We start from the raw sequence: 27147 nt of genomic DNA, 5'->3' as shown, positions 1-27147 counted from the left end.
GGCCCGCCGCGCTGGGAAGCCAGCGACTAACCGCTTGAGCTATGGCGCCGTCCGTATATATATATTATTACAATATGTGCTAGAAACTTTCTTTGGGACAATTATATACCAAGTTACATGGTATCCATTCACAATTAATTTAAATATAAACTTTTTTCAAATATTAAACAGACTTTTACTTATCTAAGTCGTCGAAATGTCAAGTCAAGCTCTCTTTTTACTTTGTACATTACAACAGCTGTCGCTCTATTTACAGACCACACTGCAAAATTAAACTTTGATTTACAAGAACAAAAACAAAAAAAACAACAACAACAAAACAAAAAAAAACAACAAAACAACTTGTGCTATGTATACGGGTTCTGAATTTGTCTGTCACCCTGAAATCGTACCACATTGAACGCCATTCTGTTTCATTACAAATAACACCGTAAAAAGGTGTATACAAGGAACTGAATGAACGATGAAAGCTATTACCTGGTGCCTAAAGCTGAAAATATTACCCACAAAACATATAAATAAACTGCTTAGAAGCCATTAATGATAGGGCTTAACTCTGATTTAGGCCTATTTATTAACCAGTTATGCTGGGGCCATACGAGCGCACAAAATGCGTCCGTTGCAACGAACGTACTTTATGACGGACGTTGCTGAGGACATCACACAGTTACAGAATGCGGTGCGTAGTTCTTTGTCTGCAATAGAGCCAGAAGAAAGCGTAGCATTCGCCTCTCTTATTTATTTCTACAACGAACGTCACGACGTTCGTTACAGCGGACGCATTTTGTGCGCTTGTGTGGCCCCAGCCTTACACGGATTGGCACTCATGTAAACTTATGAAAGGCTGTGCAAGATGAAGGTATGCATTTTACTACAGTGAGTAAGCTTATTATGGAACGCATTTTGAAACATCAATGTAAATAGACTAGTAGCTATAATATACTGTGTGTGTCCTGGTGACCGCCTCTCTGATCTAGTGGTAAGAGTTCCTGGCTACAGATCCAGTGGTCCCAGGTTCGATTCCCGGCGGTACCAGATTTTCCGAGAAGTGGTGGCTCTGGAATGAGGTCCACTCGGCCACCACAAATGCCACTTAACCAGGCCCGGGATCGAACCCGGGCCGTCGCGGTGGGAAGCCAGCGACCAACCGCTTGAGCTATGGCGCCGCCAGCAGTCCTAACATTCTCTTCTGCCTAGAATACACCAGATGAATCAAGTCCACATTGTCGCAGGCTATTTATAGGAGATTAATTTTAGTATCATCATCCTAACCAAGTCTATGTCACTCAAGTGGTTCTCTTCATGTATCCCGGATAGAAGTTTGTAAGTACTTCTGATTTCTCCCATGTGTGATCCATTCTCCAATAATCTCGTCCTCTCTGATCACCCTAGTAACGAAAAGTTCTTGTAAGAATTAATCGCTTACTTTCCTTCGATACGACAGAGACCGCGGAGAAAAAAGACGCCTCCAACAATTCTTCGTTGACACGGAAACGCGTTGAATGAGCCGTTGCCTAGCACCAGTAAATTGCTGCTGGTTCTCGCCAGCCCAGTGATTCTTAGCTTCGAGTCCCACGGGACTCATCACTATATTTTACTCTCTGACGGCTCTGGGAGCCTTCAGACCACCGCTTCGGTGGTGCACATACCAAAGCTGGGGATACACAAGCAGACCTACAGACTTTCCTCTGACATGACACGGACCGTATAGAAAACGACGAGTTCACGATTCGTCTAATGTTGCGTGTATTCGCTGCAGCGGGAACGTGTTTGCCGAGCCGTTGCTTAGCAATGATATGGGGATACAGACCCACAGACTGATCGGAGGGATTTTTGAAGAGCGCCGCTGAGATGGGCTCCAGTGCTATGATACACATACCAAGCTTCATAAAGATTGGTTCAGCCATTCAAAAGTTNGGGGGGGGGGGGATACACAGGCAGCAAGGTGATCTCACAAGCCTACTTTTATTTCCTTTTTAAAAAGTAAAGTATGTATGCTAATAGTCGGTGAAGACTACAGTTCATGAAGCTCTGCACTGAGGTTTCTTTTTAAATTATTTTGCTACTTCCCGACTCTTAGGTCCAAATGTACTGCTTAGCTCCATGTTCTTTCTCCCCCGCTGAATTCCCAAGCTGGACGGCTACCGTTTGTTGGCTGTTCGAGAGTGCTTATTCACGATCTTCGTATAGCCACACACGAAAGCCGTTTCCTTCTTCCGAAACTCGAGGACTCACCATGCCGTGCGAACGTGTGCCCACTTCTCTTATGAGGAAATATACTCCTGAAGCTTCCAAACTCGAACCTTACAACATGTATGAAAATTTAAAAGCAACCGTACAATCCACGCAAAAGCTGGGATAGCGCAGTCGGTACAGCGACTGGCTACGGGCTGGACGACCTAGGGGTCGGAATTCGAGTCCCGGTGGGGGCAAGATTTTTCACTTCCCATTTCTTCCAGACCGGCTCTAGAGTCCAACCAGCCTCATATTCAATGGGTACCGGGGGCTCTTTCCCCAGGGGTAAAGCAAGCTGGGACGTGAAGCTGACCACTCACCTTCAACTAGCGCCGAGGTCAAGAAAATGTTGTTCTATACATCCACTCCCCCGTCTGTCTTCACGGCGTAGTGCTTAATTAGTTAAGCAGAGGGACAACTTCACCTTTACAACCCACACATATTTAAATAACGACTGGTTCCAGAACTGCTGATCACAGTGGGCGAGCAGTCTAAGGCATGAACCGTCTTCGCCCGCTCGAACACTGGGATCGTGGGTTCGAATTCCACTCGAGGCATGGATGTCTGTGTTTGTCTTGTTCTGTGTGTAGGTAGCGGCCTTGCGACGGGCTGATCTCCCATCCAAGGAGTCCTACCGACTGCGTATGGATTAAGAAACTGACTTAGCGGCCAAGGTTCAAAAGGGTTGTAGAGCCATAGACAGAGCTGGTTCCAGAACTATCTTAAATACTTCTCGAGGTTTTGTGGTATGAATTTAGGGCAGACATACTCGTACATAAGGCTGCCACCATGAGTATGTACTGTAGGCCTACATAACTACAGTGCCAAGTGGCGATACTATCCCATTCTTCCAACGGTTATCAAGAGATGGTAACACTGATAAATTTGACAAGTCCAAATACAGACTTATAATGACTGAAATGAGATATTTTTGTGTCCTTTCAGCAATCCGTTGTCCTGTCGAAGAATAAGCCAAGCAATAAATCAGATTACTCTTAGATCCTAATGATGGAGGTGACATGTTTCTCCGAAACGTCAGTTGACCTTCAAAGGACTACACGGCGTTATAGCCCAGAAGACAGAACTGTTTATAACCACCGCTGTGAGAACCTCAAATTGATTTGACTTGACTCAAATGCTACAGGATTAAAAATACTTTCACTTTGAGAGATATGATATTCTCATGTCCTTGCATATGAAGACTAACTGTATACTGGGATGCGACGCCGTTTAGCCTAGCAGACGCTTACCAAGGTACCTCCGAAACGGCAGAAAACTTCTACTAGATCACAGGGCATTACAACCCAGGATACACCACTTTTTATTTCTACTTAATTTGCATATATTTAAATACAGACACCTGAGTTCGTTTCGTATGAAAAAGATCAATTTCACAGTGGTATTAGCAAGTAAAACGACATCCTATTAAGGAAAGAGGCTTTCTAATCACGACATCGAACGAAAACTGTTACGTGCAACCGTGACTATCAAACCAACAAACAGACCATTCATTCTACTTGTCTCGCAGCCTTTAGTAACAAAAGAAAACAAGGTTCAGTGTATATGGACTACTTTTGTTCAGGAATGTCTAGAAAAGTGCGTGTCATTAATTCTGCTACGTATAACCATCTGCCGAATATGCTTGTGTTACTGTGCACTGTGGAACAACGGATTCCAAGCTCATACACTAGACTTAAACGGAAAGGAAAAACAGCGGGGACGGAAGTAGTTTCCTCGAAATTCCGTCATGCCTGTGAGATATATCCCCCTGCCCTGAGTACACTAAACTTGAACTCGAAGGAATTCAAAATAAAATACGGCTCCATCATAACAGATAATTAGTTAATTTCACAAAGTCGAGTCCTTATTGAGAAGCCACTAGCTGAGAAACTCTCAACATTTTACGGAACATGAGGGTTCATTACCGTGTTCATAAGGGCCCGCCACTGACCCTCGGCAAGATATATCCACATCCCATTTCTTTAGCACCCATTTTATTATTATCCTCTAGTCTATGCCTAGTGGTCTCTTCCATTCTGGGTTTCCTATCAAAATTTTGCATACATTTCTCTTCCCTCTCATCCGATTGTGTTAATGGCTGAGGGGTTTGAGCCCATGTCTCAGAAATAATATATCTTACATGTATATACAATTTTTGTTCTTAAAAAATAATTCATGAACTCAACATGAATGGTAAATGTAATGAAGACAGTTGCCAAACAAACCTTACGGTAAACGTAATTGATTTAAAAGTCGCTCGCGTATTCGTGTCAGAAATTCACACTGACGGTAAACACCTCAGAAGATACAAGAAACCCCAGAACTTCCACTGAATTCCAGTCAGCCTCCATAGAACACAACAACAACAACAACAAAATCCACACAAAATAACAACACTTTCCAAAATCACTAATGTATTTTTACGAGTCCCAAAGCTTATTTAATAACATAATCCATTTCCAATGCACAAACACATTCCGTATCAAAACAATACCGACAGTACACGCTGACAGCTCGCGGCAGACTGACCAGACCGTTACACGAGTCTCTGCACCATGCAACAACCTACTTGCAGAGCGACACTTCGTTCAGCACAGCCTGTACTAACTACCCAGTCCGTCCAACCAGCCACATACAACACACAGTCTCCTCTCTCTCCTTTCACCCAACATCTCACCGAGTTTCAACTAACAAGATAAACTCAGACCTCATTTCAACGTACAGCTTGGCTCTGTGTATTGCGGAGCGTATTCTTCAAGGGGACACGTCAATGCACTTCGGAGCAACTGAACTACGATATTTAGATCTTTCTGAATTTGGAGGGTATGAAGAGTAACATCTTCTGGGATATAACGCCGTGTAGTCCGTTGAAAGTCAATCGACGTTTAGGAAAAACATATCGCCTACATCTTCAGGGTCGAATATGCCGAGCAGGTGGAAAACGTCCGTTGACTTTAAACAGACTACACGGCGTTATATCCCAGAAGACAACGCTCTCTGCCTTTGGCGATTGACTATTCGACATTTATGCGCTTAGTTATTTCCATCCATTTTTAAGTTCCTGTTATCTCAGCATAACATTATTCACTGAACCCAAGATTAAGCGCGTTTATTCTGACGTGACAAATCCATGAACTCTGGATACAAACAAAACAACTGCTTTCATATCCGGGGCATATAGCTTAAATAGTATCAGGTAACAGATCCCTTATTTACAAGCTGATATTGACTCAGTGGTGAAGAAATCTCTGTCTTTCACGTAATCTGAGGTTTCAATACCGTGTTTACAGAAGCTCGTCATTGGAACCTATCCTGAGCCAGCTAAATTCAGTCGATAGTCACACTTTATTTCTTTATGATACATTTTAATATTATCCCCATATCTTCGAGGACGCTGCCAAGCTGTTCATTCCTTTGGAGTTTATAAACAAAATTGTGTGTGTATTCTCGTCTTTTATGTGGAGGATCAGCCCCTCCAAGTCCAAGCACTTATGGAATCTCCGTAAATTCTTGCAATATGCCACCCAACTAATCAATGTTTCTTTCTGTGATATAGTCAGCACTCAGTATCTTCCAGAACCACGAGTTTAGAATAACACGTTTGGAAACATCTCGTCTGAAAACTCCTGGGCTACACAACGATTTCACACACACGATATACCCCATATTCAGCGTCTGAAAAAGGACTGTCACGTAACATGTGTGAGACTATGGTCAACTGTTGCCAAGGGAACATATTTGTTTGAAAAACAGTTACTCAGCAACGGCTCTGGCATATTTGCTTATTAAGAATCTGCTGCCTAGCAACGGACGTCGTTTAGTGACCGTTACCCAGCAATGGGTCTACACGCTCTAATTATCTTTCTAGGTACTGACGGAACTTCTATACGCAAGTGGCTATTCTGGCAAACAGAATACTCTTACTATATATTTTATGGATCTCATATACTCGTATCATCCTTTCACATTTAATCCTTTCGTCCACTGTCTGTCTTGTAGCTGTTTCTTCTTCTCTGGCCCGGTTGCTATGTGACCATAACCTGGTTTATAGTGCAAATGCATAGAACAGTGACAACGGGAGTGTATATCAACAAGATTCTCACAGACAATACATAGGAAACTTCAGTAAAGTTAATTTTCAGAAGCAGCCAAGCTAAGAATGGGCACTGTCTGTACCAGTGAGGGCGGAATAAGACTGAACATGCGTACTACGGTTTATTCCGCCCCTATTGCAGTGAGAGAGAAAAAAACAATCATGTAGGATGGCTCTGCTTTTTACCTGCTTCATGATGACCTCTTGCTTAGCCTACTCTTCAACCCTGAAGATGGAAGTGACATGTTCCTCCGAAATGTCGGTTGACTTCCACCGAACTACACGGCGTTATACGTCACAAGACAGAAATATTCAGCTGGTCACGTGGCTAGTACTGTTCCTGGTGAATGTGTTAGTGACCTCTGACAAGAATAATAGTTTTAATTTGCAGTGACTAATTGCTCCATTCTGATCACAATGACCGCGCGGTCTAGGGCATGAACGGTCTTCGCTCACTCGGACGCTGGGGTCGTGGGTTCGAATTCCATTCAAGGCATGGATGTCGGTGTGCGCTTATTCTGTGCTTGCGTTCTTTTGTGTGTGTAGGTAGCCGCCTTGCGACTGGCTGATCCCCGTCCAAGGAGTCCTACCGACTGTGTATAACACAAGAAACTGAAAAAGCTGCCAAAACATAGGGCTGTAGAGCCATAGATAGATGCATAATAGTCAGTAAACATATTTAATTTGTAAGTAAGGCAAATGTTTTTAGCTCAGGTCATGCGCATACAGCCAAACACTGTTGCTGTGACGTCACCCATGCTTCTACAGTCCAGTGTACCGACCAGGTGGAAGTAGAGGAAGCAAAATGTAGGTAGGCCCTACATAATTGAATTCCCGTTATGAATTCGTCTTCAGATAAGCCAAAAACTTCCGGTTCCCCGGCGCGCGCATGCGCACACGCACACACACCATTCCCGCTATGTTCATTCGCGCGAGCTGTTCTGAAACTCGTACAATAGAACGGGCAGTTCAGCGCCCGCTGTGACGTCGATGTGACTTGCCATAAGAACTTGCATGTCAGCACTGGCATGCGCTTCTCGCTACTTCTGTGGACTACAACACCGGCCTGCACCCCTTCGAGTGAGGGACTCATGAACGCTCATTAACGGCTCTGGCATCCAGAGTCCTACTTGTTGCCATTATACATGTGCTGGCTTGGAAATCAGTAAAACCTTACAACTTCCAACATACAGCATACAGGTCTAACAAGATAACAGTCAACTCTAAACTTTAAGAATTAAACGTAGCCTTACAGTCGTGCCTACCTATGTTTCACGAATGACAGTAACAACATATTCTGTATGGATTAAACAACTGAACATCACAAGTTAATACGGTCTAATTAACCAAAAGGGGGGACGCGGTAGCATACTTGGTTGAGACACTATGCTACAGGGCGGAAGGTGGCGGGTTCGATTCCCGATGAGGTTATTGGATTTTTATAATCTTTCCAGCCACACTATGGTCCTGGGGTCGACTCAGCCTCTAACAGAAATGAGTACCAGAAATCTTCCTGGGGGGGGGGGGGAAAGGACGGCCGGCGCGTAAGGCTCACAACCTCACAGCCATCTGTGAGCCGACCCTATGGGCCTCCACGGCCTGTTACAGGGATAGCTTTACCTCTTATCTTCAAGTCGGTTAACGGAATTTTGACTGTCGAGATGGTGACTTTGAGAAATCGTTCTCGAATTGTTGTCATTGTGACAACTGTATTAGCAGAGTTTTTGTTTCAACAGATGTCAATAACTATAGGACATCACTGAGAAAAATAAACAAAACTGAAGTTGGAGTGAATATATTGTGACGTATAGAAACACTGCTAGGCAACGACTCGGTAAACACATTCCCACGGGAAAAAACAATTGCAACAATAGAACGTCCACTGCTAGGCAACGGATCAGTAAAACAAAAAACAAACTCCGTGCCGTGGCTTTTAGTCCGCAAGCGAACTATACCGACCGAGCGACCGCCGTTTGTCGGCGAAGTTAGTTCCAAATTTGCGGATAGAGGATGTCGCGTGGTCAGCTCAAAGGACTCCCACGGCAGTTAATCTCGGTTTTCTAGACCGAAGCCGCTACATCTCCATTCAAGTAGCTCCTCAATTATCCTCACGAGGCCGAATAGACCCCGTTCCAGACCCACTACGTCTCAGAAAATCTGGTAGCGCCAGAAATCGAACGCGGGACCTCTGGATCTGTAGCCAGGAACTCTGGCCACCAGACCACAGAGGCGGCCAACGGATCAGTAAACACGCCTAAAACGATAAGGGACAATAGAAGACGATGTTTTCCGTGGGGTCCGCCTTGAGGCGGGGGAACTCACGCAGCTCGAATTAGAATTGAGTAGAGCAATGTAGTTTGGGTAGTTGTCAAGAATTGGGTCGAGTTCTAGAGATGACAGGTGATGGAGAAGAAATGGCAAGAAAGAAATCAGGCGGTGCAAATAAGACTTAATGTGTGATTTAAGTTATAGTGAGACTGTTATAAATCCGTTGCCAGGATGCGACTTGTGAGGACTGAGGAACATATTACGTGTGCAACGGTAAACTGTAAAGTATGTAGATCAGCGATAGCGCTATGATTGTCTGTAGTCCCGAGTTGTATGAAAAAGATGTCAATAAATCCAATCATCAAATCCAAAACCCGTCTAATACGTAAGTCACGCAACAACCCTACCATGTGACAATATGAAAGCCATTTGGCAGTTCGTGTGAACCGCTGATTGTTAGGAAATGACATTTAAATTCAATAGCGTTAGTGACGAATATACCTAGTATTACGAGTACGAGTGCGTTAATGTTATTCAAAATATTTTTCTTTCTCTATAACAAACTGGTGTTCTGGTATCGCTGCAGCAAAGGCCGCGCCATAGCTCAAGCGGTTAGTCGCTGGCTTCCCACCGCGGCGGTCCGGGTTCGATCCTGGGTCTGGCCAAGTGGGATTTGTGGTAGACAAAGTGGCGCTGGGGCAGGTTTTCTCCGAGTACTTCGGTTTCCCCTGCCAATCTTCATTCCACCAATTGTTCTACAATCACCCTCACCTATTATCTGGGGCTGGTACAATAGGCCAGAAGTGACCGCAGTACAAGGGACTTAGTCCCACCCCACTAGCAATCAGAAAAATTGCTGCAGCAAAGAAAAGAAAGATTGTTGATAAAAATCTAATACTACAAAGTAGTCCGGTTGAAGATTACTAATTGTAATTGTACTAAACGGGCTGCTATCTGTATCATTGCTAATTAAACTTTCTCTTTTATAAAGAACTAAGTAATACACTACGAAACAAAATATGGATCACAATTTATTGGCACACAGGAATCGTTAAGAAGGGATAAAAGAATTTGACTGCAGAGAGAACTGCAACTTTTATCGAACTATATGCCGTATTTTCCAATTCTGAGAACTGCAAATCCTACTGATACTGAGAAATACTCAGAAAAAATATCGCCTTCTTCAGCATGAATTCAACTCCCGTTTCCAAGACATGCAAATGTGGGGCCGCAATCAATTTATTTTCAGTGTCTCTTGATATCAACGTTGAAATGGTTCCAGCCGGATTTCAAATCAAGATGACAGATTTGCAGTGTGATATGGACCTGAGAAATCCATTTCGACATGTTCGGCTCCTTAGCAACTGATAAGTTTCCGGTTCTTACTGACCATGCACGGCGAATGATAAGTTTTTATGAAACTCGTTTGTTTGTAAACAGTTCTCTTCAGAATTGAAAATGGTCAAGGGTAAATCCAGAAAGATGAGATTGAAAAGCTGCCTTCGAGGTGCTAATTTTCACATACATCTGGATACTGAGACTTCCTCACTGGCATTCTTCCCGCATTAAGTAAAACTATAAACCCTAAATATATTCATATATTTTATTGTATTAATGATAATGATTTTTGTAGCTTGAGTGAACATTCTGTTGCAAACCCCCATGTGACGGTTGGTTGGAATTTCGTGACCCTAAAAAGTAAAGTAAGTAAAGCTATCCCTGTAACAGGCCGTGGAGGCCCATAGGGTTGTGAGATGTTGAGGTTCCCACATTATCTAGACAATCGGCTCAGAGATGGTGGTAAGATTGTCAGCCCTACGCGCCTACCGCCCTTTACTTCCAAGAATATTCCAAGAATATTCCTGGTAATCATTTCGGTTAGAGGCTGAGTCGACCCCAGGGCCATAGTGGAGCTAGAAGGTTTAGATAAATTAAAAAAAAAATCTAATGACCTCATCGGGATTCGATCCCGCATAGCATAGTGTATAGTGCATAGTAGCATAGTGCCTCAACCAACTACGCTACTGTGTTCCCCTGCGAGTCTTTTTTTTCTCTCGTGGGGTGAGACTGAGTCCACTTGGTACTGCGGCCACTGTTTGACCTATTGCACGAGGCCCAAATGATAGATGATGATTGTGGAGCAATCAGCGGAATGCGAATTGGCAGGGGAAACCGAAATACTTGGAGAAAACCTGACACAGTGCCATTCTGTCCACCACAAATCCCACATGACCTGACCAGGACTATAACCCGGACCGTCGCGGTGGGAAGCCGGCGACTAACGGCCTGAGGTATGGCACGGCCTCCTGCGAATCTCAGTAGGCGAAGAAAAGGGCACCCGGCACCTAGCGGTATAACTGGCTCACCCTGTCACTGAGGGACATACGAGTAAATACAGAGACCTGGTCCTCTAAGTTGGGGACTGGACGCAAGGCTTACGACCTTGCTCTGTAAACAGAAATACTGTTGCGAAATCCGAAGAAGTGAAAGCCGGATGGTCTCAATCATGACAACCTGGCGAATTTAACATGTCTAGGAATACATAAATCAGGCAGAATCATGTAAGGAAGGCTATGGCTTAAAAAAGTATGTTTTTCCAGCGATTATGATGACAATGATTTTGTTGAAAAATGTGGCTCTTTCACTCGTACAACTTGCTGCCCGCGCATGGATGCGAGGTTTTCAATTGGCCTTCGTGTTAAAGATTTTCTGTCTGACATGTCAACGGCATGTTCCAAGTTCTCCAACAGCCTAACAGCACAGCTACGCCACGTGTTCCAAGCAGGCGACATCGAATTTGACATTTGAGTTTTGCAGTATTTAATGCATATTCTCGTATGCATTTCGAACTGTACTCACATACCAAGCTTGTGAAAAAAAAAAAGAAAAGGTAAACTCGACCCTGCGCGTAATTCATTATGCCATGAAGACGTATGGGGAGTGTAGGTGGAGCTCCGCCATTCTTGACTTCAGCACTAGCTGGAGGTGAGCGGTCAGCTTCACGCCCTGGGTTGCTTTACCCCAGGGGAAAGAGCACATGGTATACATTGGATAGGAGGCTGGGTGGGTCCCAGAGCCAGTCTGGACCCTATGGAGAAGAAAAAAAAATGCCCTTGCCGAGGACGTGACTCCGGTCGTCCAGTCTGTAGACCGTCGCTTCACCGACTGAGCTGTGCAAATTCAAATATTTATCTACGGCAAAAGTAAGGCAAGGTAATTCCTATGCTTAATTAAGCATCACGTCATGAAGACGTGTGGGAAGGTGTTTGAGGTGTAGGCCCGCGCACGGCAGGAGATGAAGGTAATTAGTCAGCTTCACGACCCAGCCGCTTTACCTCGCAGATACAATCCACGTTACTAACTCGACTGGGGTGAAGTGGGGCCCAGAATCGGTATGGGCACAGTGGTTGCGGTAAATAATTTTGCCCATGATATAAGAACATAGGAAAAAACTCCGTGGTTTTAGTCCGCAAGAGAAATATACCAACCGAGCGACCGCCGCTTGTCGGCGAAGTTAGTGCCAACTTTAGCGCATAGAGTGTGTCGCGTGGTCAGCGCAACGAATCCCCACGGCAGTTAAATTCGGTTTTCTAGACCGAAGTCGCTATTACCTTGAAATAGTTCCTCAATTTTCATCACGAGGCTGAGTGGACCCCGTTCCAGACCCTCTACTTCTCACAAAATCTCGTAGCACCGATAATCAAACCCGAACCCCTGGATCTGTAGCCAGGAACTCTGACCACTAGGCCACAGGGGCGTTCGATATCAAAACAATATTTAATCCAAATTCAAATTGATTTAACCCAAACTTAGCAGTAGTACTTCGTTCATAATATATATATATATATATATATATATATATATGACGTCACAACTCGGTCCCAACGTCTCGTCTGTGATGAACAGGTGCATCAAGTGAATGCAGGACAAAGAAGAGAAGACGTCTCTGGAGCTAGGCGCGAATGGGGAAAAAATTTAAAAAATGAGTGTGAGAATATGGATTGGATTCATCTGAGTCAGGATAGGATCTTCTGAATATGATTAATGAAACTTCCGGTTCCACAAAAGGCGGCCAAATTCTTCACCAGCTGTCACTATCGGCTTGAAAGGAAAAAACCCAGCTTCCAACAATTCAGTTCGTTAGAAGCTTCATAATGTTAATCACACATTGTTCGTTCTTTGTCTTATATATGATGAAGTTTCTTTTCAAGTTGTGGTACAATACTAACGTAAAGATAAAATTAGACATTCCTGTTGTTGTCAAACTTTTGCTGACGCAAGTTTCGGTCACGCTAAAAATAACTAACTAAAAGTCTATTTTGCGAACTGAGATCTTTATAGAAACAAACTCCGTTGAAAAAATCGGACTGCTTGTTCATTGTTACAGTCTTATGAATATACACGAGGTTCTATCGGAAAGTTCCCGAACTATGCAAAAAAAAAAGAAATGCTGGCTTAACTTACTCAATTTTGGCTGCCATCTCTTTGAAAATAGTTTCCTTGGGAGCGATCCCATCGTTTTTTCCACGCTTCAAAAACACCCGGGAAGTCATTTCTCTTAATACTGTAGAGTACCACTTGCGGTTCCCTTTGTATGTCACACACTGTTTCAAAATGTCCCTTCAGTTTAATTTTCAATTTGGGGAACAAAGCAAAATTACAGGGGGCTAAGTCCGGCGAGTAGGGAGGATGAGGAACCATAAACTTATTGCTGTTAGTAACAAACTTTGGGGTCTTCAGGGACATGTGGGGGAGGGTGCGTTTTCGTGATGAAGGAGCAATGCGGCGCATGTTCAAATTTTCTGCTAAGATTTCCTGGCTGACGCCATAACTGGTCCAGACGGTGTCTGCGAGCTCATGGATTGCTGAGCTACGGTCTTCGTGGATGAGTTCTCCAATTTTTTCAACATTTTATGTCGTTTTGCTTGTGCTTGGTCGCCCTGAACTTTCGTCATCTTCAACTGACACTCGACGGGACTTGAAACGTGAACGCCATTCAAAAACCACCGTCTGGCTTAAAGAATGTTATTCAAAAGCCTCACGAAGCATTTACAGGGTTTCGCTAGCGGATTTACCGAGCTTCACGCAAAACTTGATGCAGACACATTGCTCGATTTTGCCACCCATCGAAGACAAAACGAAACAATAAGTCGAAAAAGCACTCGTATAAAAACAACGCGTGTTCACAGCACGGTGTCACATGGCAGACTGATGCAATAGACTTTCGGAAGTGTGACCTTGGTCTTCCCCCTCATCTTCTTTCACCGAGGTAGTTACAACAATAACAGTCCGGGAACTTTCCGATACCACCTCGTACATCCGCTGAAAGAAAAACTCAGTAATTGCCCGCTCTTTGCCCGGGCTTTTATCAAAATAAACTTTTGCAAGGACGAAAGTAGGCTTACGTGACATCAAACATGCATATATAATGGCCTGGTGCCTAAAATGATAGCTTTACGCATTAAATGGCAGTCAATGACCTGAGCAGCCGTAAATTTATATAGCCTTATGAACTACAGAAACAGTCTAAGATCGCCTAGAAACGAGAACGGTGGAGCGACGTAAACATTTCTGGCGAAATGAATAAACTCCTTCCACCTATTCAACCTTCTACGACAAACTCATTAATATTTGTCTTCAATAAAGTATGTGAGCATAAATTCCCCCTCCCGCACCCTCAAAAGGTGAGAATCTCCGTTATTCCACTTGCCACGTGCTTGTGTGAGGCTTACTGCTTCGCTAATGTCACCCGTGTGAGGCATGCTAGGCACAGTACATGTATGTGTTGACGTTACGCAAGTGTCAGGTTATTCTGGCTGAAGCACTGACGACACATAATCTAAATTCAAAAGCATACAACTGAATACACACATACTATTTAATTCATATCCCACGTGACATACATCAAATGTTTTCGCGGTGAACAGTAGAGCCCACTTCCGCATCGCTCTTCCCCCTCGAAAGTTAGCTAAACAATCCCCCCCCCCACACTTCCATCCTGTGGAGCAGGGCAAAGGATAACCCGGCACTACATCGTATTTGTTCACAGGACGTCATTATTACGTAATACGCACAAACAACTTACACAGAAAACAACACTTCAACAGGTCCCCGTAAATGATGAAGCTGTCCCTGTACCTAACTAATTAAGCACTACGCCATGAAGGCGCATGGGGGAGTGGATGTATAGATCACGTTTCCCTGACGTTGGCACTAGGTGGAGGTGAGTGGTCAGCTACACGCCCCGGCCGCTATACTCTAGGGGAAAGAGCATCCGGTACCCATTGGATAGGAGGCTGGGTGCAACACAGAGCCGGTCTGGACGACGTGGAGAAGAGAAAATTCTTGACCCTAACGGGACTCGAACTCCGACCCCTCGAACATTCAGCCCGTAGCCAGAAGCTATACCGACGGCGCTATCCCGGCTCCTCAACAGGTCCTCGGTACCGTGCATTAAATAATAAACTATATCTCATTCTTGGGCTATTTAACCATTTTAAACCACACTGGTTAAATAGCACAGAACGGTAGGATGGCTGATAACGAAAAACTGGAAAGTATTCTAAAAAAGTGGTCGTGCCCTTTTGTAAAGTAATATCCTAGCATTCTCCTGGAGAGACTGACTGAAACCACAAAAAAGGGTCACAAAATCAAGTCTCCGAGCCGAGATTGGAAACCGGGTCTCCATAGGAAGCGGGACTGTTAACCATTCAGTTGCAACTTTAGGCAAACAGATCTATAATGTGAAACAATTAAAAATTAATTGTTTAGACCACTGTTCCTCGGTTAGTGGGAGGAGTGGACTTGACGGTCCGCTTGGTGGGACGTGAAATATTGAAAATGATTCAGTCACAAAAACTTTCCTGCACTGTAAGCACCTGCTTATCGTTAATTGTGCATTACGGTATAATCGTACTGTATTTCTGCTAACAAACCTATACTGACTCTACTGTTAGTATTGTGCAGTAAAACGCTTTTAAAGCTCTGTCATCAGCAGAGTGCTGAATCAGAGATGAAGCCTCCAAATTCAAGTCCGAGAATGGGACAATGTACTGCCTAGTCAAGGCAGCTAACGTATACCACTACATCCGGTGATGGAGCAGGTTCCTCACAACCTTTAAATGAGGATGGAAACAAATCCAGTCTTCGAAATGTTGTGTACTATAGAATACCAGACGACGAACATAGTCCAGAAACTCGGTAATTCCTAGTGTTATACACCACCGTCAAAACCTTTCAGAATCTACTTAGCTGAGTAGAAACATTCTTGCTCAGCTCGTTAAGAATTTTCCCTGCCGCGTATGCTTCATTTCTGTGTTCATAACAACCAGCCACTGTACGATATCGTAACCAGGCGAAACCAGTTCCTACTTCATGATCGGTTTTGATATGACCCTCCCGTGTGGGTCTAGATACTGAGGCCTCCTAAGTGGTCTCCCTTCTCTCTCTATGTCTCTACAGCCCTTCGGACCTTGACCGCTTTTTCAGTTTCTTAATCTACACACAGTCGATAGCGCTTCTCGGGCGGAGGATCAGCCCGTCGCAAGGCCGCTACCTACACACAGAACAACACAAACAGAATAAACGTACATAGACATCCATGCCTTGAGTGGGAATCGAACCCACGATCGCAGTGTTCGAGCAGACGATGATGTTTCATGCTTCTGACCGCACGGCCAGCCACTGTGATCGACTAAAGTTGTCTCCAGTAACATTAAATGTTATCTCACCGGTTGCAGATACGATTATCTACAGACGCTACATTATGGCGAAGAAAGCAAACTTCATAATCGGGTAAAATTAACATTACTGCTCACTATATAGCTATCTTCAGATAAAGATCCGGTGTGTGCGTGTTTCAGTCGCCTCACGGTCCACTTTCAAGGCCCCTGAGCCGAGACCCGCCTTCTCTGCGTTATCTGGCTCCGTACAGCCACTGCGACCTTGGACTTAGTCTGCAGCATAGAATTTATACGAGCATAAACTATAATTTCGTGCAACAGAATATATCGAGTGAATTGTTCGACTGACTTCAATTGAAGTCAAGTGGGATCATTATACAGAAACCAACAGCTAAACTTCATGACATTACGACAAATCTTAGTTTCACGTGCTCATAAACAACACTTCATGAATGACAATATATGTATTTACATACAATTGCTACTTTGCTGAATAGATGACAGAGAAGTAGCTCCCCATATAGTGCAAACACTGGTTACGAACCCGTGTGAGGCTACTGATATTGAAACAGTCACTGGATAGGCCGTACTTGTTCAGTTTGGGGCCAAGGTCTGACGAGTTATAACGCTCTTGTTTACTGACATGTGTGGCAAAAAAGATAAAACACAAACGTCTTTTATCTCTCCTTGTCCAGATGAAACTGATCTGATGTTATTAATGTACTGACACTGTGTCTAATCTAGAAACATTAAGTGTTTCTTTTTTCCGAAATGAATTGTATCTAATGTGAAGTTGCTTTTAAAGCAAGATAAGTATTTTATAGTTTGCATCCTGTTGTGCCCATACAAATAGAACGCACCTACATATTTTGACAATAAACAATAAATTACGGCCCATATATAAGACGTTATATAGCATATAAATTAACATACTGAAACAGCCAACAGAGCCACAATACATTCAACCAACACAACTCTGGGCGAATAACATCTACATCAAAAAAAGGCTAAAAATAACATGAATTCAAATGATCCACCACACATCGGAACCTTCAACTCCATATGAGGAATTAACTTCATATCTCCATAATTTTATAATATTATTTTAATATTTTAAAATATTTTTAATATTTGTAACATTTTATTTATTGTAAGAGTAATTGTATTTGTTATAGTTTTAAGTGTATTTTCATTGTATTTACTGTGCGCTAGTGTGTCCTTTGTTGTTTGTGTAGTTTTGTGTGCTGTGTTTCGTTTGAGTTTGGTGTGTTGTGTGTTGTGTCTTATTATAGTACCACTGACGCCGGGCAAAAACCCATTTGCAGTTTAAATAATAATAATAATATCTAACTTTTTATTCGTATTATAAAATCCACTAATATTTTAAATACGAATTCTTGTATACTCTTAATATTTCTAACATTGTTCAATATCGTAATTTTCATCATAACACAAGGCACAATTTTCTACAGCTTTTACCACTTTTATAACATAGACGCGTTGCACCACAATATGGAGCCATATTGATGTTTCTACACGTTCTCTCCTTCTCCCTCACACACACACACACATATATATAAACACAACGCGGAAATGGCACAGCTTATCGATAAAATGTTGTGTCTCATGCAGAATGATAGAAATGTCAAACTTCAGTCCTATTTGCCTTTGTTACACGTGCAATAGTTTGTTTACGTAAACAACTTCATAAAAAGTAATGTTGTCTCAAGAGGTTGGCGGTATGCACAAGTAATTTTCTTTTACTATTACGCATTTTCTTGCTCGAAAATTACGTTCGAAAACGATCAGAAAACAAGAAAGCAGAAAAATACACTGATCATTGGGTGTTAACTCGTTCAGCAGACATTGACATGAAGTGGCGGCACAGAGCGGCTAGTCACAGAACTACATTATTTCGTCAATGATCTCCGTAGAGCAGTGCACCACGTTAGGAGTTCAGTCTGCATTACATGGACAAATGAGGGCATTTAGAAACACGCCATCATCCGATAATAAATACAAGGCTCTTAATCCGCAAGGTTTATGACACTGTGGGAGTATTTTCTTTGGGCACCGTCCACTGTCTATATAAGAAGTATGCCTATATACGCCAGTCCGGATGCCGATGTTCTCCGTATTCCTTTTCTAAATTTCCAGTCTAAAGGTGCCCATACACGTACGAGGCCGGCTCGGCTCGGGTTCCAATGAGCAAACTCGTCTGTGTGTGGAGCTCCACGAGCCGAGCTCGGCCGAGTCCGGCTGGGCTCGCCAGGGCCTTCGGTGGAGCTCGGCTCGCTATTGGCTCGTACGTATGTGGGTGGTCCCGAGCCAGTCTCGCGTATCCACACGGCCACACGCACAGACAGTGTGAGTTAGAATCATGCCGGCTTCCTTGTCTAAAACATTCATGAGCCCTGTTTTTTGAAAAAAGTTTTTAGAAAGAGTACCGTGAATTGCCGGTTCTGTGGCAGGTTCGCAGCACAGAGCATTCGAACAGGGCAAAGCGGGATGAGACCTGGGATTTACTCGTGCAGTTCACGAGAGGGGAAATCCCTGACGCTGACTTGAGTTTTGTTAAGAAAAAAGTATCTAGTATTATCATCGCTGCTGCAGCTTACTTCGCTGAACTCATTCTGGATACTGAAACGTACGAGCAAAATTTGGAGTCTGCTTATGCGTGTGTGGTGAGATATATCCAAGCCAGGCTCCCCGAGTCAAGCTCGCTGAGCCAGACTCGTATGTGTATGGGCACCTATAAACCCGAGGGTAAGAGTACAAACAAGTACCTTCACAGTCGCCTCAAAATACACGTTCTTACAAAACTCTTAATATAGTAGCAACGCAAATCCCCCCGCCCTGGCACTACAGCCCCAGTGGGCCTAGGCCTACCTCCATGAACTTCTCCGTTCACTTCGGTTTTCTAGATCTTACACATACGGTAGGACTCCTTGGGCGAGTGATCAGCTCGTCGCAAGGCCTCTACCTGTAGACAAACACAGAAAAACGCACACAAACATCCATGCCCTGAGTGGGATTCGAACCCACGATCCCGGCTTCCGAGCGAGCGAAGACAGTGCATGCCTTAGACCGCTCGGCTACAGCAACGCAAATAATCCCCCCAAATTATAAAGAAACTTAAACTCCTATAGGCCAACTGTCATGAACGATCATGGAAATTTGACCGTTATAAACTTTGGAGGTTCATACCCAGCGCTCAAACATAGGCCTATTATTCAATTACAACAAACCTGAATAAAACTTCTTCTCTCGAACTCAAACAAGAAGTAGGCCTGACTAGCAACTGTATACTTTATTATCATGTAAACGAATGTCACAGTTTAGCAAAATCAGTTACGTTCGAGAGTCTGGAAGAGGTTAATTCGTTATACTCCAGTTCTCAATATTTACGTAGCGTGTGTTTCTAGAAGTTCATACATTTTAAAACAAGAAGTTACAGGAAGAACTAATCGCCTACTTAACTTTGACACGACAAGGATTGCAGAGAAAATGACGCGTCCAACAATTCTTCTATCGTTGCGTGCGTATTCGTTGCCCCGCTAACGTTTTTGACAAGCCGTTGCCTAGTAACGACAGAGATATACACACGGACTTATGGGAAGGATTTATAAAGTACGCCGTTGAGATGGGTTCAGGTGCCACGATATATATTAGGTGTATCGGAAAGTTCCCGGAGTGTTATTTTTGTAACTGCTCCGGCGAAAGAAGATGAGAGGGGAGGCCAAGGTCACACGTCCGCAAGCCTATTGCATCAGTCTGTCACATGACACCGCACTGTGAAAAGCATTGTTTTCACACGAGTGCTTTTTCCACTTCGTGTTTCGTGTTTCGCGCCTGTGAGCCAGGTCCAGTCCTCTAATACGTATAATTCCTTTTAGGTTGTTTCAGTTTTCCGATAAAATCTATGGAACTCTCAGGGACTCACCAATAATATCGTGAACATCAAAGATAAATTTTAAGCACATTCTTAAACTCTAATGCATTAATAAAAAGGGCTTCCATAAACATGGAACAGAAATGAATTGCTGGAAATAGGTGATTAACCTAAACTGGGTGACAATGCAAAGATTCCAGTACGTGTTGGAAATGTTGCAAATGAAACCTGAGACATGATAGTAGATTAGTGGTCTCCTAACTATGAACTGTTGACAAAAACTGCCCCTCATATAAAATACAAGAAAATTTATAAATGCATTTCTATATGAATAGCATAACTCCCAAATAAGACCATTTAAATATGTTAAAAATATTTTAGATACAAAATCCATTTTTATTACAATTTCCTTATTTTGAAAAAAAATAATATAGGCTCATGAGATCAGTTTGTTTCCTGCGTGTGTATCTTTCAGTTTTATATAAATCTTGTTAATTTATTTAAATGTCTTCATGTGATGGAGCTTTATATGGGCATGATATCAATTTATTTTGCTGTGATTCGTGTGTACTCCAAACATGTACGTATATGACCGTCTGAAGAGATGGTTGTCTATGTCCAAAATACAAAATCAGCTCCACTTAAGAAGAGTGCCCAGAATTTGCTTAATAGAAAAACGACCACAATAATAAAGAGATTTGCTGGACATTCCAGCAATGTGCGCAATCTTCAGAACGAACGTCATCTTGTAGTATGAGAAGGATACGCAATAAACTGCCCCTCCCCACCATGTGTATACCATCAACACACAAACTGCCTAAGCAACATACCAACTGGATGTAAACGTGTAGGTCAGAATGTGCTAATGACGAGACATGGATAAGATCGCATTTCTATCTGCGTAAGAATCAATCCAACTTGCATCATACTTTTCTCCATCGCCTAAACCGTGTATTACTTGACACGTTTCCAACATACATGACGGAAATGAGACTTAACATCATACTTCAATTAGCATTATGAAGCTCATTGCAATGAACAAATTGCGGTTGACAATGACTTGCACACAATACTGTGAGGAGCTGGAATCTTAGGCTTTACATATATATTGTGACGTGTAGGGGTGATTTATAGACTGGTTCTGGACTAGAAGATTGGATTTATTGCGCCTTATACATTCACACAACTAGGGACTACAGGCAATACAGCGCTATCGCTGATCTACACACTTCACAGTTCACCGTTGCACATGCAGGCACTAGGGTTCTCAGTCTCCAATAGTCGTATCCTGGCAACGGATTTATAACAGTCTCACTGTCATTTTAAATCACGCATGATGCCTTATTTTCTCAGCCTAATTCATTTCTTGCTATTATTCTGCAACTGTCAATTCTGCTGATCCCAAGCTCATATCCCGGCCGGCTGACGTCTCGAAGCTCGACTCGACTCCATTACTGTTCTCTACTCGGTCGTGTCCGAGTCCAAGTCCAAGTCACATTGCGATTGACTGTCCGTTAGTCTGTTTGTCTTGGTGTCGAGCCCCAGATTTTTTCTCTTTTTTCTTATATGAAAATTACTGTCTTGTTCATTTGGGGCGCCCTCTCTGACGAGATGTCGGGTCTGTCATTTGTCAGTCATAGTCTGTGTTAGTAAGTCCATTGTCAGTATTTACTTATATTTACAAATTTAATCTTAAATCCTATTTCTGTGTACAATATATACAAGGTATCTGTCAATCCAGGCTCAGTACAGCAGATTTTGCCCTATTTCTGCCAGCATTCTCTACCACGGCAGTCTAGTCACTTGAACGGTAGTATCGGTCGTGTCTTCTGACTGTGTCCTTTTATAACCCCTCGGTACGGACCACACATAAAACACAGCCTCTATTGTCAAGGAGGCATGTTTACTGATTCCTGGCCTAGCAATGGACATCCTATTGTTGGGCGCGCTGGCTCCCGCTGGAATGCGGGAGTCGTTGCCTAGCAGTGGGTATACACGTCACAATATCATGTAATGCGTCAATTATTGTACAGGTTGCATAGCTATTATTCGTTTCATGTTTGGTTCCCATATTATTACAGCCATAGGCGAGTAAGCACAAATCACTGAGAGTTCAGCTGTACACTTCTATCGTTAGCCAGCTTCACCGGTGTTCGGTCCGATAACAGAATAGGACTGAACAGACTTGACAGACGTGGGTAAACTGCCACGCTCGGTCCGATAACAGAATAGGACTGAACAGACTGGACAGACGTGGGTAAACTGCCACGCTCGGTCCGATAACAGAATAGGACTGAACAGACTTGAGAGACGTGGGTAAACTGCCACGCTCGGTCCGATAACAGAATAGGACTGAACAGACTTGACAGACGTGGGTAAACTGCCGCGCTGAAATAAATGGCAAGTAAAGTAAAGGTATCCCTGTAACAGGCCGTGGAGGCCCATAGGGTTGTGAGATGTTGAGGCTCCCACATTTTCTAGACAATCGGCTCATAGATGGCGGTGAGGGTGTCATCCTGAAGCGCCGGCCGCCCCTTACCCCCAGGAATATTCCTGGTGCTCATTTCTGTTAGAGGCTGAGTCGACCCCAGGGCCATATTACGGATCGATGGATTGGGTCAATTGAAAAATCCAGTGAAGGAGTGGAGTTATAACTACATACATTCTTAGTTTCACGTCCCGGCTGCTTTATATCCGAGGACGCGGCTCCAGTACCGACTGGCCAGGAAGTTGTGTGTGGGCCCAAAGTAAGTCTGGACGCTGTGGAGAGCAGATCTCCTTTCCCTGCCAGGAATCGAACTCTGATTCCTCGGCAGTCCAGCCTGTAGTCCGTCGCTATACAGAATGAGCTTACCTGGCCTGGTGTAATGTAGAAACATTTAAACGGGACGCTCTGGATCACACCAAGGACCGAGATTCTATTATGAAGAAAGCACGGTATGTCTGACAAATCCGAAACTGTGTGTCGATAGCAGGAACGCGTACGACACGTGTAGGTATATTTAAACCGCTAGATAAATGTAAGACGTGCGTATCAGAACTGAATGTTGTGTAAAGGTGTTCGTGTGCGCGCAACGTAGATACCTCCTTATGGCAGGGAAGTAACAAGAACTGCAGCGGGTTTCATACAAGAGTAAACAAAAGGCTGGACAATAGATTCTTCTGACAGTACCACGAAGTGTGACTTCTAAGTAACGTTGTCCATTATGTCCCTGCAGTCAGAGACTTGGTTCTTCAGATTCGAATGCTCTCAGGCTGAATGCTTTGGATTTCTTTATAATACTATAGATCCCATGTCGTATTTTAGTTAACAGAGACCCATACATGCCCACCGTAGGGTAGACCTGTGTACATTGGGCAGGACTTTTTTGATTGACTATAAAACACTATCTATTCAGGAACCTCTAATTGTTTTAAAGACACAAAATCTGATGCATCCCCTTTCTAACTGTATCTTTATTGAAATTTTAGAAATATGAAAAGAATGTGAAAATTCAGTTTTTGAAAAATATGTCATATGGCCCTGAGCCACCAAAAACCGTGAATACGGAAAGATACTTTTACTGAAGCAAATGAAACCATCTAAAATACTTAAAACATTTTATTGACCTCCTCTGAAATTCACAAAGAAACAAAATTTAATTTTAAAAACTTAAAACATACATATTTTGGACGACCTTCTAAGGCTCTGTCATTTGCAATACATGTGAGTGAAACAATAAATAGACTCGCCCAAGGAGTCCTACCGTCTGTGTAAAAAAGATAACGAAACTGAAGAAGAGGCCAGGGCTCAACAAAGGACTGTAGAGCCACTGATGAATGAATGAAAATAATACTATATGACAAAAGAAGGAAACACAATTTTGGAAATGGATTTTAACATACATGGGGTCGTGAAAATGAAACGGGAAATATCACGCAACCTCTACTACTCTTAACTGTCTCTGAGAGGAATGCTACAAAATCTTCAGTTTCTGCTTCTCAGATATCTGTTTGTGGCCAGGTCAGGATATCTGAGATTTCTTGTCACGTTTCGCCGAAGGGAGCATAAATTATGGAATTAACTGGAAGTAATGGTGAAGGATGCAGATAGAGATTTGGCAGCATTATTCAATAGTCTATTTGATCTGCCGGACGAATGGCAAACATAACGAGCCCAATTTCAAAAATAAAGTAGGCCACTGAAGCTAGCACGTATTTTGTTTCAATCAGAATGTACACCCCTGTTCATAAATCACAAATGCAATAAACAGTAAGCATTCTGGAAATACTAAGTGGAACAAACTATAAACTGGTATGTGACGCCGTGTAGCCTGGTAGAAGTTTACCAACGTTTCGGAATAACGTATTTCCTCCTTTCTCAGGGTTGAAAAGTAGACACAGGGAGCAAGCATGCAAGCAGCATCAAATCTGATTGCTACTTGCTTGGCTTACTCTTTGACCCTGAAGATGTAAGCAGTATGTAGCCCCGAAACGTCGCTAAATAGACGAAGTGCTCTTCACAGTAACTGTCGTGAGATCCTTGAACACGAACTACACTTTCTTAGACTAGTATGGGATTCTAAACCATTTGTTAGTGAAATGCATCAACTTTTACAAATTAACTTCAAAGACACTTGAAATTTCTGCTTAAACTTGAACTCTATTTTACTTAACTTCATTTTAATATCAATAATCTTTTCTTAATATGCAGACCTGCTGTGTACAACGTTTCTTTCTGTGTACCCGTACATATTTGGATTTTATTTTCATTTCATATAAACTAAGTAAAAACAATTAGGCTTGCAGTCTGTGAAGAAAATAGAACGTGTTACTTTAGGCCTATATTTAATTTATTTAGGATGTACTTATTGCTACACAGTTCTTTATCTCCTTACACTGTAAGGAGTTTATTCTCTGAGATTCTACTACAGAGCTGAATCCATCTGCGCGCGCAACTTCCAATTCAATCATACAACACACACAAAACAATATTTGTGAAATTAGACCACTTTTTACCTATCTTCAAGTAGGAGGGGACGAAAGGGGGAGTCTCGAATCTGAGACAGTAAAATATGGTCACAAGTCCCACGGGACTCGGACCCGAAAATGACTGCGCTGGCGGGGGCCAGCAGCAACGCTCTCTCGTCAGAGAAAGCGCACCACATGAACAAACCCGCAACTGTCTGACAGTAATAACAATCTGGTCATAAGCCGCACATGGGTGCTTTATTCCAAGACAGACCGGCCGACTGACCACCGGTTAGTCAGACTCAGACTCAAATGTCTGTAATCAATAATACGGACGTGTTAGGCCAACTAAAGTAAAATCTACGCAATACTAAGAAGTGATTGACTCAGAATCGTAAATACTATTCGAATAATTCCTGCAGACCTGTGGCTGTAGCTTTAAGTAGGCTCCATACGCTTAATAATCCAGATTCCATCCAGGCTCAGCTGTTGTACTTGTGTTCATATACGGAGCCGTCTGATTCATTCCATTAAAACAGAACCGCACATTACGTTATTCGGTCATTTAACTACACGTATCGACCTATCTTCGAATGAGATGTGGCAGGAAGGTTATGAACGATGAACCGTAGGATGTGGTCGTGGTATATTTTAAGACGGTATACAGCAACATGACAAGGAGTGGTCACAAGTGTTACATTCCACCGTGCTACGTCAAAGACCGGAGTTAACTTCGGATAGCCTCGAATGTTCATGACGTACGTGGCTCATGGCTAAAGACACAACTTAGTATGGAGAGAAAACGACTAAGTATCCAACACACGGTCACGCGCTCATACCTTACGAGTGACTGAGACTACTTGCCACTGATCTGTGTAAGTAATGGCGCATTGTCGCAGTGTGATGCAACATTCATATAACGCACTGCACGTCAGACCTGTTTCCGGTAATAACAATTACTGGGAGGGGGGCAGGACCAACCTCTGTGTGTAGATGCACTCCGCAGTCAGGAAAGCCCAGTTCGAACATGGGCACTAATTAGGAAATAATGAAAAAAGCTGCTCCTTAATTATGACTAATTAAGCGATACAAGACAGTCGAGTAAATGAAAGAAGGATGAGGCGGTCATGTTTTCGGCCCAACTATATGGATCAGAATACTCACAGAGTAGAAAACTTTCGCCAATCAAAAAATTCCGAACCATTCATACTGTGGCACATAAACCCACTGCTACAGGAACGGTGTTTCTGTGTTCCGCGTACGGATCGTTGCTATGCAACGCACGCTAAATGCATTCTCGCGTACGCGGTGACGTCACACAATAGACAGGTTGCGTTCTCTATGTGGTCCGTGCCATGCGCAGTGTTGGGCAACGGGCCAACTGACACGCATTCTTAACGCCTACACTTTCACTTTACTCTAACCAGAAGGACGAGCGGGCAAAGCCTGGGAACCTTCTTAAATCGATGCTCTTTCTTTCTTCTTTCTCTTTCTCTCTCACTTGACACGCATTCTGACAACAGAAGAGGTGTTTTCTATATGGTCCGCGTCATACAGTCTGACACGTGTCACGTTTTCTGTGTGGTCCGACCCGAGTCTATATAACGACAGTATGTTTGTAGTTAGCGGGATTAGAGAATTGGAATTGGGAGTTCGGAAGTCGAGAGAATGGGAATATAACAGCGTACAACAGAATACAACAGAGAATTCGAGAATGAGAATTGAGTTCAGTTGTCGGTAAGTTAGCAGTTGAAGAATTAGAAGTCAGTGTGTGATAAGAAGATTTAGTCACAGTGAGACTGTTTTAATTCCGTTACCAGGATATGATTAGCGAAGGCTGCCTGTGTAACGGTGAAAATCAGCCGTAGCGCTCTATTGCTTGTAAGTACGAGTTGATTTTATAAGGTGCTAATAAATCTATTCATCAAACCAAACCCAGTCTACAGTACTAATATACGTGACAATACTTCCAGTCTTCATCTATATTTAAACCGACCATAACATTAGATTAGCCGGTCACGGTAGCC

At 43.1% G+C, this 27147-nt stretch overlaps 1 protein-coding gene across 9 annotated transcripts in view; it reads right to left on the bottom strand.

The window, feature by feature from the left end:
- The window catches only part of LOC111875648 (oxidation resistance protein 1), a 394105-nt gene that overhangs the window by 238122 nt on the left and 128836 nt on the right, over positions 1 to 27147 (bottom strand). For 2 of the 9 annotated variants that reach the window (XM_023872056.2, XM_023872057.2), the window contains exon 1: positions 4461 to 4832. The exons of 3 other annotated variants lie outside the window; for them this stretch is intronic. The gene's annotated coding sequence lies outside the window, so the exon portion shown is untranslated. Of the gene's footprint in view, positions 1 to 4460; positions 4834 to 25544; positions 25885 to 27147 lie in introns of those variants that run through there. 4 more of the 9 variants (XM_023872054.2, XM_023872051.2, XM_023872053.2 and 1 more) reach the window with 4 other exon arrangements.

The sequence above is a fragment of the Cryptotermes secundus genome, unplaced genomic scaffold (assembly GCF_002891405.2).
Source record: "Cryptotermes secundus unplaced genomic scaffold, Csec_1.0 scaffold297, whole genome shotgun sequence".
NCBI classification, from domain to species: Eukaryota; Metazoa; Arthropoda; class Insecta; order Blattodea; family Kalotermitidae; genus Cryptotermes; species Cryptotermes secundus.
This window is presented reverse-complemented; position numbering and strand designations above follow the sequence as displayed.